At 37.6% G+C, this 11,677-nt stretch overlaps 1 long non-coding RNA gene across 1 annotated transcript; it reads right to left on the bottom strand.

Moving 5' to 3' along the window:
* Positions 1-9,392: 9,392 nt before the first annotated feature.
* Positions 9,393-10,139, bottom strand: LOC141632018 (uncharacterized). The gene is made up of 2 exons (XR_012537743.1): positions 10,015-10,139; positions 9,393-9,628 (listed from the first exon to the last, which is right to left on the bottom strand). It is a non-coding gene; the product is annotated as an uncharacterized LOC141632018 (long non-coding RNA).
* Positions 10,140-11,677: the final 1,538 nt, after the last annotated feature.

Genomic DNA, 11,677 nt, shown 5'->3' with positions numbered 1-11,677 from the left:
CATTCAGGCGCGGACTTGAGCTGAAATGAAGTCAAAGTACTCGATTGAGCTGTTTTATCACTCGATCGAGTGGTTTCTACGTCCCAGAATGGTCGATCGAGCACTTCATACTCGATCCTTAACTTGCAGAAAGACCATCTACTCGATCGAGTAACTTTGTGGTCGATCGAGTAGATTTGGTTGAGGTTTTGCTCGATCGAGTGGTTTTAATCCACTCGATCGAGTGGTTTCGCTATTATGGGCTTCTAAACAGCCCGTGTGTTGTTTATTTTCGCAAAACTTATTACTTTTCCTATTTAAACCTATGTTAACTAGGTTAATAGACATCTTTGATCTATCTTTTATTTCATCTAAGCTTCCTACTGTTAAACTTTGTTACGTTGCTTTATTCCCTTTCACTGTAACCTCGTTCTTCGGATTTATTCACTCGGATTTTGTGTTCTTTACGCCGGATTCGCTTGATTGTAATTCTTTTCTCTCCCTTTAATAATAATTAATCTCTTGTTAGCTTTAATTCTTCGTTTCGTTGCATTTAATCTTTGCCCTAATTTACTTTTATGCAATTTATTGTTTATTTCATAATGTTTAATGCTGGGAATTTAATTGCTGTTAGTTTAATTAGCGACATGAGTAGCTAAACCCCTTTCATGTTGGGATTAGGGGATCTGCGGTAGAAATGTGACGATGTAGTAAATGAATTAGATGAATTAGTTGTGAGACCCTGTCACCATAGCAATTTAATTGTATTTATTCGACTTAGTTGAGTGCACGCTTCTATGTCATCCTTTAATCTGGCTAAAATTACTCCTAGATCGAAAGATTGGACTAAATAGGCCTGCTATGAACAGTAGACTACCCTAATGAGAATGAGAGTTAAGTTAGTGGTAATTTAGGATAGAAAGTGGACCGAAAGGACCTTTCAACGTCCGTCTCGCATATAATTCGTCTGAATCATTTACAGCTGAGTCACTAGACTACCGTAGTGAACCGAATTCCCGACATGTCCCTTCTCTCTTGATAGTTTAAACTTATTTCTTGCTTTTACTGCTTTTATCTCTATTTCCCTTCTCTCTTGATAGTTTAATCTTTTTCTTTAGTGCTGTTTTGATAGGCCTTACAGGTTCTACCTAGACAGTTCTAGGTGAAAGATCATCAAAGAGAAGGCTTGAGTACCTTTGACCCATCACCGATATCCCATTATATGGCACAGCAGGTGATTTCCTGCGGGAGATGTGGGTCTGCTGAGCACAATGCAGTCCTTTGCATGGCAGAAACTGACGAGGTCCTCGAGTTCAGGCCTTGGGGACGAGCTAGTCAGGCAGTTGTAGTTGTGCCGCCACATCCTGTAACACCCCCATACTCCAAGTGCCTTACCAGGACCACTCGGGTATGAAGACATTACCATCTCGGTTACCCGAGGCAATGATAATCAAACAACAATAAAGAAACAATGTTTATTATAAATAATTTAGTGAATAGATACAATCCTCAAAACCAAACCAAAAGTACGATACATGATTTCAAACTGACTGTCTAACTGAAATGTAAATAAACTAAAGGCTAAAGCGGAAGACTCCTATCATCATGTCGTGGCATCCCGGCTATCCCAAAGATTTCATCTCAATACCTGCTCAATATCTGCTCACCATCCCCGAATGGATCACCGCAGTTTACAAAACAACACCGGGTCGATTAATCACACAATCAACATGTATAACAATAATAAGATAAAATGCAGACAAATTAACTGCACACACACACACACACAGCCAACCAATTCCCATCATCTCAATCCTGACTGTCCACTGGACCAGCCCTGCTAGTGGGGGACCGCAGCCGTACCCACCAAATCCCCGCTCCACATAGTGAGCGATAACCCCGTCCATTAATGTGCACATCCCTTCTCGTGGCGGGTTCCACGGAAGCGAAACTAGGGCGTGAAGCCACTCCCGCAAGTGACCCCACTCACCGAGAACGCATCTCGAGAACCATCAACAAAGAATCACAACCACAAACACAGGACAATCATTATATCAAACAACCAAATACAACACATCACCAATATCCCATTATGGGACTAATACTCGAGTAGGAAATCCTACCCGAAAGCACAACATCACACACTCGTATCAACAAATTTGTATCAAAAAGCCTCTTCTACGAACCCTCCTCCTATCATATAACACATAGAGGCTACACATCACATACTACACACAAAAACCCCCAATCTCTAAATTAGGGTTTAACCAAATCAAGGGAAAAACAATAAAAAGGGTACATAGATCTTACCCTCGACGCAAGGAACTCAACGATACGAATAACGACAAGAACCGACCGTCGAACTCGGGAATTGCTAAGAATGCGATTAGGAAGATGAACTGGTTGCTTTCTCTCTTAAACAGGGATTTAGGTTTTGTAAAAGTGATTTAAAACAATGACGACGAAACTTAAATACCTTAATCGCATAATTAACAAAACCCGAGAAAACTCCCCGTAAAACCGGACACTCGATCGAGTACCCAAGGTACTCGATCGAGTACCCCCTTACTCGATCGAGTACCCCAGCTACTCGATCGAGCACCCAACAGGTCAGAAACTATTTTATTTCGCAACTTACCCTTACTCGACAGAGTAAGGCCTACTCGATAGAGTACCCCAAGACTTATAAATACGGAGTATTACACATCCACCCTATCAATGGCCACCACAACAAGATCCTCCTGATATACAAGAAGAAGAGATGGCGGAGCTGAAATCCTTATTAGAAACACTTGCATCTCAAGTGCAAGAATATGATAGACGCACTTTTTCGCGATTTGATAAGCTCGAGTCTGTAATCGCTCAGTTAGCAGCTGAAATACAAGAAGAAGATATTGCGGAGCTAAGGTCTTTGATGAAGGCACTTGTATTCCGAGTGCAAGAAGTTGATAGAGACACTTTTTTGCGATTTGATAAGCTCGAGACACAAATAGCTCAGTTAGAAGCTGAGTCAGATAGTTGGCAACCAGAAGAGGTATGCTCTACTGAGAGCGGTTTTTCCCATGAAGAAACCGTGTTGCCCAATGCTGAAGATGACTTTTATGACTCGGACGATGAATTTCTATCATATTTCACTAGTTCACACGAAGATTTCAGCGCTGTACAGGATGAATCACTCGATCGAGTAACTTATATTGGTCGATCGACTGAATTTCCAGAAGGAAGTGCTCGATCGAGTGATATTTCTGCTCGATCGAGTGGAATTCGGGAGGAAAGTGGTCGATCGAGTAACAATTCTGCTCGATCGACTGAATTGGCCATTGGGAGCTTTGATTCGTCACTTGGGCTCATTTTAGATGATGACTTTTATGATGATAACGGTTATGGTGAATCTCCCTTATTCAAAGCCGAGTCGGATACACTTGAAGCTGCGATTTACGGGATGGATTCCACTGAGGAGGGTGACGAGGAAGCAGCTGAGTCGGTAATCGCTCCCAGCACGGAAGAGGTAATAAATTCCTTTATCTATGATTCCATTATTGAGAGCAACCAACCTGAGGTAGTAAACGACAATTTTATTATTGTTTGTTTTTACAGTATATTGCCTCGTTTGATTTGTGCTTCTTCTTTTAATGCTATACCCTCTCATATGCGGACGCGTAATTTAACGATTTTTCACCGTCCTTATCATTTCAAGTTCGTTAATCTGAAACAGGGCCCTACTTTATTGACAATTGCTCCCGCGCTCCTTTATGATGTGGATAAATTTAGGAGCTCCCATAGGAAATTTGTTAAAGCTTAAACAGTTAAACATTTTTATTTCCTATATTTTTGTTCCACTTTGGTGCTGCTTATGCTTCTGTGTAGCACATGTGCAGATTCATGATCTCATGCTGCGCGCTTTGAGCTGTTTTGATTGTGATTAATTAGAGAGCCTCGAAGAAAAGAAGGTCGAGCTGGGACCTGACTGAAGCTAGCGCTACCCGGGAGGCAACCCGGAGAGTTTATTTTTAATTTTCTATTTCATTTCAGTTGTAATAAATGGTCTTCGTACCATAAACTATCTTAGTATGCTTGTTTAGTTAGTTTGCGGGCTGTTTTTAATTGCATTTTGCAGGAACACGCTGAGAAGATTTATCCTTCTACAAATAAATACCTAGCTAAACTATCAAGACAGAAGGGACATGTCGGGAATTCGGTTCACTACGGCAGTGAACCGAATCTTTTCACTAACAAAGAACAGGATAGATTAGCGAATCTTGTTCTAACCTCGCAAGGTTATAGCTCGATTTGCTATAACTCAGCCTCGCAAGGAAGAGTCCTAATCTAATCTCGCAAGATTGACACAAGTTTTACGAACTGTAAACTTTATTTTATTTCTGAAATATTCTGAAAAATAAGGCCACAATCGGTCCTTATTTATAGTCCTACTTAGCTTGACTAATAAACTATCTTTCCTAATTCTACTCGATGTCAGAAATCCGACTCGAGATCTAATTCTTTAGCTTGCTCCTCAAGCTATCTACTCCTTCCCTAAACTAACTAGGAAAGTTATTAAACTAATAATAATTAAAATACAATCAGATTTAGGGTATTCTAATTAAACCAAACATCTAGCTTTCCTAACTTTATTCATAAACAGTAAATTAATCTAAATAATAAATCCTACACTATTTAGGAAATCGTGTATCCTACTTGGCCTAGGGAACCGTGTCCAGCAGCTACGTGACCGGTTTTGAGCTTCTTGATGTCTTGATGCAAACCACATTTTAGCATAATCTTGCCCGTTGGAACAAACTCGAATCCTTTTACCATTTGATTTATCCTCCGAGTATGCTCCTGCATCATACTCTCCTTCTTTTGATTTTAAATTTGACCTCAAATTTCAATCATGCATGCTGCCACCGGGATCAAAAACGTACTGCACAAGCCGAATCATAATTGTAATGACAGTCTTAGTTAAGATTCTTTCGACTTCCTCCGTAGTAGCAATCTTCTTGTGGCTTTTATGATCTTTGAACCACTCATGCTTGTGCCTTCCACCCCGCCTCCCTCCTTGCACAAGTAATGGAAAATCGAAATAGCACTTGCCTGAGCTAGTAAGTTCACCGTGAGCATCTACTAGTACCGAACTCAAAAACCAACAGCACCGATAATCTTCAGCGCCTAACTTCTTGTTAATCGATTTATCAAGTGGTGATTGATAAAGTTCTTTATCTTGAAAACTTGAACAATCGTTAACATGTGACAATGCCCTACCCAATATCAGTTTATTATCATCAATTGTTTCAGCCTTGGATAGATTCGAAAATACCTTGTGCTCACTGACAATTAGTTCGTCAACCAGCCCTCTTTTAACCTGTTGCACATCCTCGTCAATAGCATCATTGAAAGACTCAAACTTTTCCTCTTTGAATGGACCAGCGTGAATATGCAGATTGCGAATCACTGTTTATGGTTGGTCATCGTCACTTATCATTGGTTCAACATCGTATGTGACAAACCCACCTTCCTCTTTTACTTCCTCCTTCTGGATTGTACAGTCGCTTGGACTGTTGGGTAGAACAAAAGAAGGTACCATCTCGCTTAACTCGTGTATTGTAAGGGCTCTTTTTTGTGGACATTCATTGGCTATGTGTCCATATCCTTGGCACTTGAAACACCGTCGTGAACTAGCACTCTTAGGTTCCATGATCACGCTTTTCCCCTTGTCCTTCACGTCTTCTGTTTGGTCCTCCTTAGACTCACTAGTTGCTGGCATTGAGTACGAGCTCGTCCCCTTTAAATAAGCATGAGTATAGGATTTCTTGCCTTTATCTTGCTTCTCGAATTTAAGAGCTAGCCTTCAAACATCGTTAAATCCATCATAATTCTGGATTTCCACCCGTTGTGCTAGACTCGAATTGAGGCCACGAATAAAACGCGCAGTTCTCAATTCTTCCTTCTCTTCCAAATCGCAAACAATGCTCAATTTCTCGAATTCTTTCACATAATCAGCAACACTCAAGCTTTCCTGCGTTAAAGATGTTAGCTTTAATTAATTATCTTGCTCGTAGTCTCTAGGAAGAAACCTCTTCATAAGATGCTTCTTTAACTTTTCCCAAGTTTCAATCTTAGGTTTTCTGTCTTTCTTGCGTTGCTTCTTCAGATTTTCGTACCATAAAGATGCGTACTTGGTTAATTTTAATGTAGCAACCTTAAATTGCTTATGCTCATCGTAGTCTTTGTATTCGAAAATCCTCTCTCGCTGATTTAATCCAATCCGAAACTTTTCAAAGATCTAGATCTCCATTAAACTCGGGTATGTCGAGTTTAAGGCCTCTATCATCATTGTTCTGGTCTTTCTTTTTCGTCTTTGGTTGCTCGTCTTCTTCAGATTCGGATGGACTGTCCGAATCCCTTTGCTTCTTTCTCTCTTTGTTCTTTAACATAGTTGCTATCTCCTTTAAAACATAAGACATCTGAGCCATCCCCGTCTTTAACTCGTTATGACCATCTTCCCATGTTTTCGGAGTACCATCCTTGTCGTTAACCATAATTAACAACTTCCCAAGACAGATCTATTAAGAAATAAATCTGAACCTTGCTCTGGTAACCAATTTGATATAGAATCAGGTCGTTATAATGGAACGTTAGTTTAAATTGCAGCGGAATTATTGATTAGTTTGAGTATGTCGTGTATAAGATCAGAAAACAAGGAATTATTGTTGGTAATTGCGTGAATTTGGAACAAAGAACAGGATAGATTAGTGAATCTTGTTCTAACCTCGCAAGGTTATAGCTCGATTTGCTATAACTCAACCTCGCAAGGAAGAGTCCTAATCTAATCTCGCAAGATTGACACAAGTTTTACGAACTGTAAACTTTATTTTATTTCTGAAATATTCTGAAAAATAAGGCCACAATCGGTCCTTATTTATAGTCCTACTTAGCTTGACTAATAAGCTATCTTTCCTAATTCTACTCGATGTCAGAAATCCGACTCGAGATCTAATTCTTTAGCTTGCTCCTCAAGCTATCTACTCCTTCCCTAAACTAACTAGGAAAGTTATTAAACTAATAATAATTAAAATACAATCAGATTTAGGGTATTCTAATTAAACCAAACATCTAGCTTTCCTAACTTTATTCAGAAACAGTAAATTAATCTAAATAATAAATCCTACACGATTTAGGAAATCGTGCATCCTACTTGGCCTAGGGAACCGTGTCCAGCAGCTATGTGACCGGTTTTGAGCTTCTTGATGTCTTGATGCAAACCACATTTTAGCATAATCTTGCCCGTTGGAACAAACTCGAATCCTTTTACCATTTGATTTATCCTCCGAGTATGCTCCTGCATCAGGCTGACTGAGACCCAAAATTGATCCAAACTACATCACGCGAATGTCACCCGAAACCCAAATTGTCCCGACCTGGCCCGAACATGACCCTACCTTTCTTGTCCCGTAACTGACACGACCCAAAAATGACCGATCCAAAACCGGCCAGCTAACCCGAAAAGACCCAACAAAACGTAGCTCAAAAAACTTGAAATGACTTTTTCACTTCTATTCATTGTCCCAAAAAATGACCTGACCCGAAATAACCCGGCCCCCTTGACCCGTCAACTTATCGAAACAGACCTGAAACCCGAAATGATGGACCTGACCTTAATTAACCCGAAATCAATGAGAGACCCGAAATGACCCATTCCGAACTGGCCCGACCCCAATTCGAGCCGATTGACCTGTTTATTACCAGGTTTAGACAACCCGCGAGGCTGCCTCATGGCTTCACTTCTTTTCCTTTCAAAATAACAAAGACTAAAGCCGCGAGGTATAGCTACAACTTCACCTAAAAAATAGAAAAATAAAATTAATGAGGTGGAGCCATTGGTCCCAAACAGATTGAAATAATAAACCTATTTTGCCAAAAAAATTCTAACATTTTGGTGTCAAACAAAAACTACTTTTTTTATTATTTTATTTTAATAAGTTTTTTAAATGGGATGAAATTGAGATTTAGTATCGTCAGGGCGTCAGGTAGGGGTGTGCAAATTCCGATCTCGACGGGAAAAATGAACCGGTCTGGATCGGAATCTACCGCACCGGGCCGGAATTTTTAGTTATTCCGGTCTGGTCTCCGGTCCAACATTTTAAGATCCTGGTCCGGTTCCGCCCAAGTCCGGTAAATTCCGATCCGGACCGGAATTATTAGTTAGTTACTTATTTTTTCTTAAAATTATATTTTAATCTGGTCCAAAGACCGGGATTTTTGGACCTAAATTTAAAAAAGTTGAATTGTTATGTAGAATTTTTGTAATCCGGACAGTTACAAGCATTAAATGGTCCCAAACTTTAATCCAGATCGCACAAAAAAAGGAAGTTATTTTTTTCAAGAAATGAGATGGATCTTCGCTCGATTATCGTTATCCATTTATTAATGAATGGATTTTGAAATTTTTAGGAATTTGTGCATATTTTTTTTTCCTTGTTTAAAGCACCATAGCAATAACAATAGAAGAACTTTATATAAAGTTATTCTTTTGCCTTGTCATATTTTAATAATTTCAATGTTTAAGAACTTTTGTTTAAAATAGATCACATTTATATAAAGTTCTTAAATTGAAAATAGATTATATGTAATTGGTCTTTCACAATTTCAAAGTCATATTTATTGGTACCCAAATTCCAATATGTAACAAACTAAGTTCTTATTTTAGAACTTGGTTCTTTATTTTAAGAACAACTTTTAGTTGCAATAGAGAAACTTTATAATTTGGGGTTCTTATTGACACCCCAAGAATAAGAAACAATATTGTTATTGCTCTGTGTACCCAAGTTCCTTTTGGTGGCCCAGATCGCATCTTGGGATTATCGAACGGTTCTACATTTATGGGTAAAAATAAAGGAAAATAAGGATGTAGTGGAAAAAATATTATTTAAAGGGTTTAAGAGAGAAAATGGCCAAGACTCAATTATATACATACATCATATCTTCTCCTAAGGCAACTAAATAACTCAAATAAGGAAAAAACGATACAATTCCTAATATTACAATCTATCCTACTTGCACTACAAGTATTTACAATATACGATATTGGATAATATCTTTCGATATTATTCTCACAACCCAATTTAACGAAATGGAGTAACTTTAATTTGAAACAAATTATCCTAAATGGGGTTCACAAAGGCTTGATTATTGCGATCCTATGAGGTCGATTAGCGACACAACGATTCGGGATTAAGTCGTTGGGTATAATATAAAAAATGGGGGCGAAAACAATTAGATTAAAATATATACAAAAATTGGTAGGTGTGTTGATCCGTCCTAACAAAATGCTTGCTAGAAAATACAAACAAGGACTATATATGAGCCGAACAAAAAAATTAAACGAAAAAGAGAAGACATATAAACACACACGTAGGTTCACAAGTGCCTTTAGATTTTATTGAAGATGTTGATGATGTCGAATTACATTAGACAACATAGTTCGACTTAAAAGCATAAAAAAGAAACAAACTGGAAAAAGATAAGTGAAACACAAGAAACTGAAGTAACCATAGGTAGCATCAACAAACATTGGAATTATCTAAAGGCCAAAGACGACGAAAGTGTAAGCATGCTACACGGGGGCGGAAGCGTCATCAGCGTTACCCGACTCCTGCACACCAACATTTACATTAGTATTTAGTTGAGATTATAATCATCACTTAAATAAAATTTCAAGTAATCTTATATATACCATTAGATGATAATTAGTTTTAGGGTTTTTCTAATATGCGTGTCCAATGGACGTATGTTAAAATGTCAATTAATAAGAAATTGAAATATAAATTCATAATTACTATACTTGGAGAATTAGTGTGGAAAAACCGGTATTTTTATAATCGTACCTAACAAGGTGGCCATACTCTATTGCCAACGACATATTGGGGATCACAATTATTTTTCTTACTAAATAAATATAGAACTAAAACGGGGAGAATAATTTTGGGATAAGTTAGAGTGAAAAGAGGCAATAAAAGTGAAATAAAGAAAATATTTTACCTGACAAGGAGGAATTGGTATCGGCCCTACGCCCGGTAGGTAAAAGGTTGGGTGGAATGAGTCGAGTGTTGAAATAACAGCCATTTTCAGAGAGAATGTATTTGTATTATCTTTGCTGGTTTTGTGTATTGCTATGCTATGCTATGCTTCACTTCTTTCTCCCTATTTATACAGGGTTTGGTGTGTTGATTCCATCAACAATTTAATTATTTAATTATTTACGAATTATTTTAGCTCGCTTCTGGCATTCATTCATAAACTAACTAATCAATGAACGAACATGGAGACGTGCAAGCCATGTTCGAACCGCAAGTGTCGCTTACACTGAAGCATTTAATTACTCCCTCCGTTCCAGTGAGATGTTTACACTTCTTTTATTTTGTGAGGGGAAATAAAGGAAGTGTAAACATATCATTGGAACGGAGGGAGTAAGATTTAAGAGTTCAAAGCTTTGTGCACATACAGATGCAAACCTTGCTATCAATCAACAGTTTGTTTTAATTTTTAAATCCTAATAATGAGGTGTAGTGAGATTTGTTAGAGATTCTGCTTCGAGGAGGGTAATTAATACCGAGTCAGATATAAAATGACAAATTAATAGACTAATTAAATTATTGTCTATGAGATAATTCTGTTTCAATACAAGAAATCGGAGATCGGACCAAACACAAGATTAAGTACTAATTTTCCTTAATAAACTTTCTCGCAGGTTTTGTTTCATGAAATATTCGGCCTCATTAACCTGTTAATCGTATTATCATCAAAAGTTAACGTCCACCAACCGAGCTATAATATAATGCTAGCTCTCCGACACGCCCCATCTTTTCCGATCTTCCCTTTTTACAGACCGATAAAATAATGTACTATTCTAACAGTATAACTATTTATTAGCTAGTTACTACTCTTATAATTATCTTCTTGCATTCATAAACCAACTAATTAATTCGTTATTAATCAATTTGCGACTGGGTTGGGGTGTACTATTCTAACGTGTACAGACCGATAAAATAATTTCCCTTCTTACAGACCGATAAAATAATGTACTATTCTAACGTGTCGACACTAAGTATAGAGAGGAAAAAAAAACAAAAAACAAAAAAAAGAATGATTGCGACTCGGTTGAGGTGTATCTCGTGGTTTAATAATTGAATGCTTGTATAGTTGTATACTCAATTACTCATCCATAAGGAGTCACCTGCAGTTTGAAAATGGCGTCAAGTTTCATGCAAATATTAAATATTTGAACTAAGACGATTTTACCCTAATACTAAAAATAAATATTACTATTCCCTCTGTTTAGTGAATTCTTATCTATTTTTATTTTGGGGTGCATTATTTATTTGTTATCTATTTTTATTTTGAACAAGTATTTTTTATATTAAATATTTAAAGATGATTTTACCCTAGTTTATTTCACATGCATTGGTCTTTGTGTAAAAAAAAAACGGATAATAATTCACCTAGAGGGACTATTACTTATTATAAAAGTTAGGTTCAAATCCGTTTTATAATTATAGGGTGGTTTGCATAATTGCATGAGTGGGTCTCACTGACCACATGTAGTAATAACAAAAGCAATGTAGGGGACACTAATCTATCGTAAAATAAGAATAATTAATAAACAAACTAGTTTAGATCGCGTAATGAATGCGCGGTATTTATA

Source organism: Silene latifolia, chromosome 2, assembly GCF_048544455.1.
Source record: "Silene latifolia isolate original U9 population chromosome 2, ASM4854445v1, whole genome shotgun sequence".
NCBI lineage: Eukaryota > Viridiplantae > Streptophyta > Magnoliopsida > Caryophyllales > Caryophyllaceae > Silene > Silene latifolia.
This window is presented reverse-complemented; position numbering and strand designations above follow the sequence as displayed.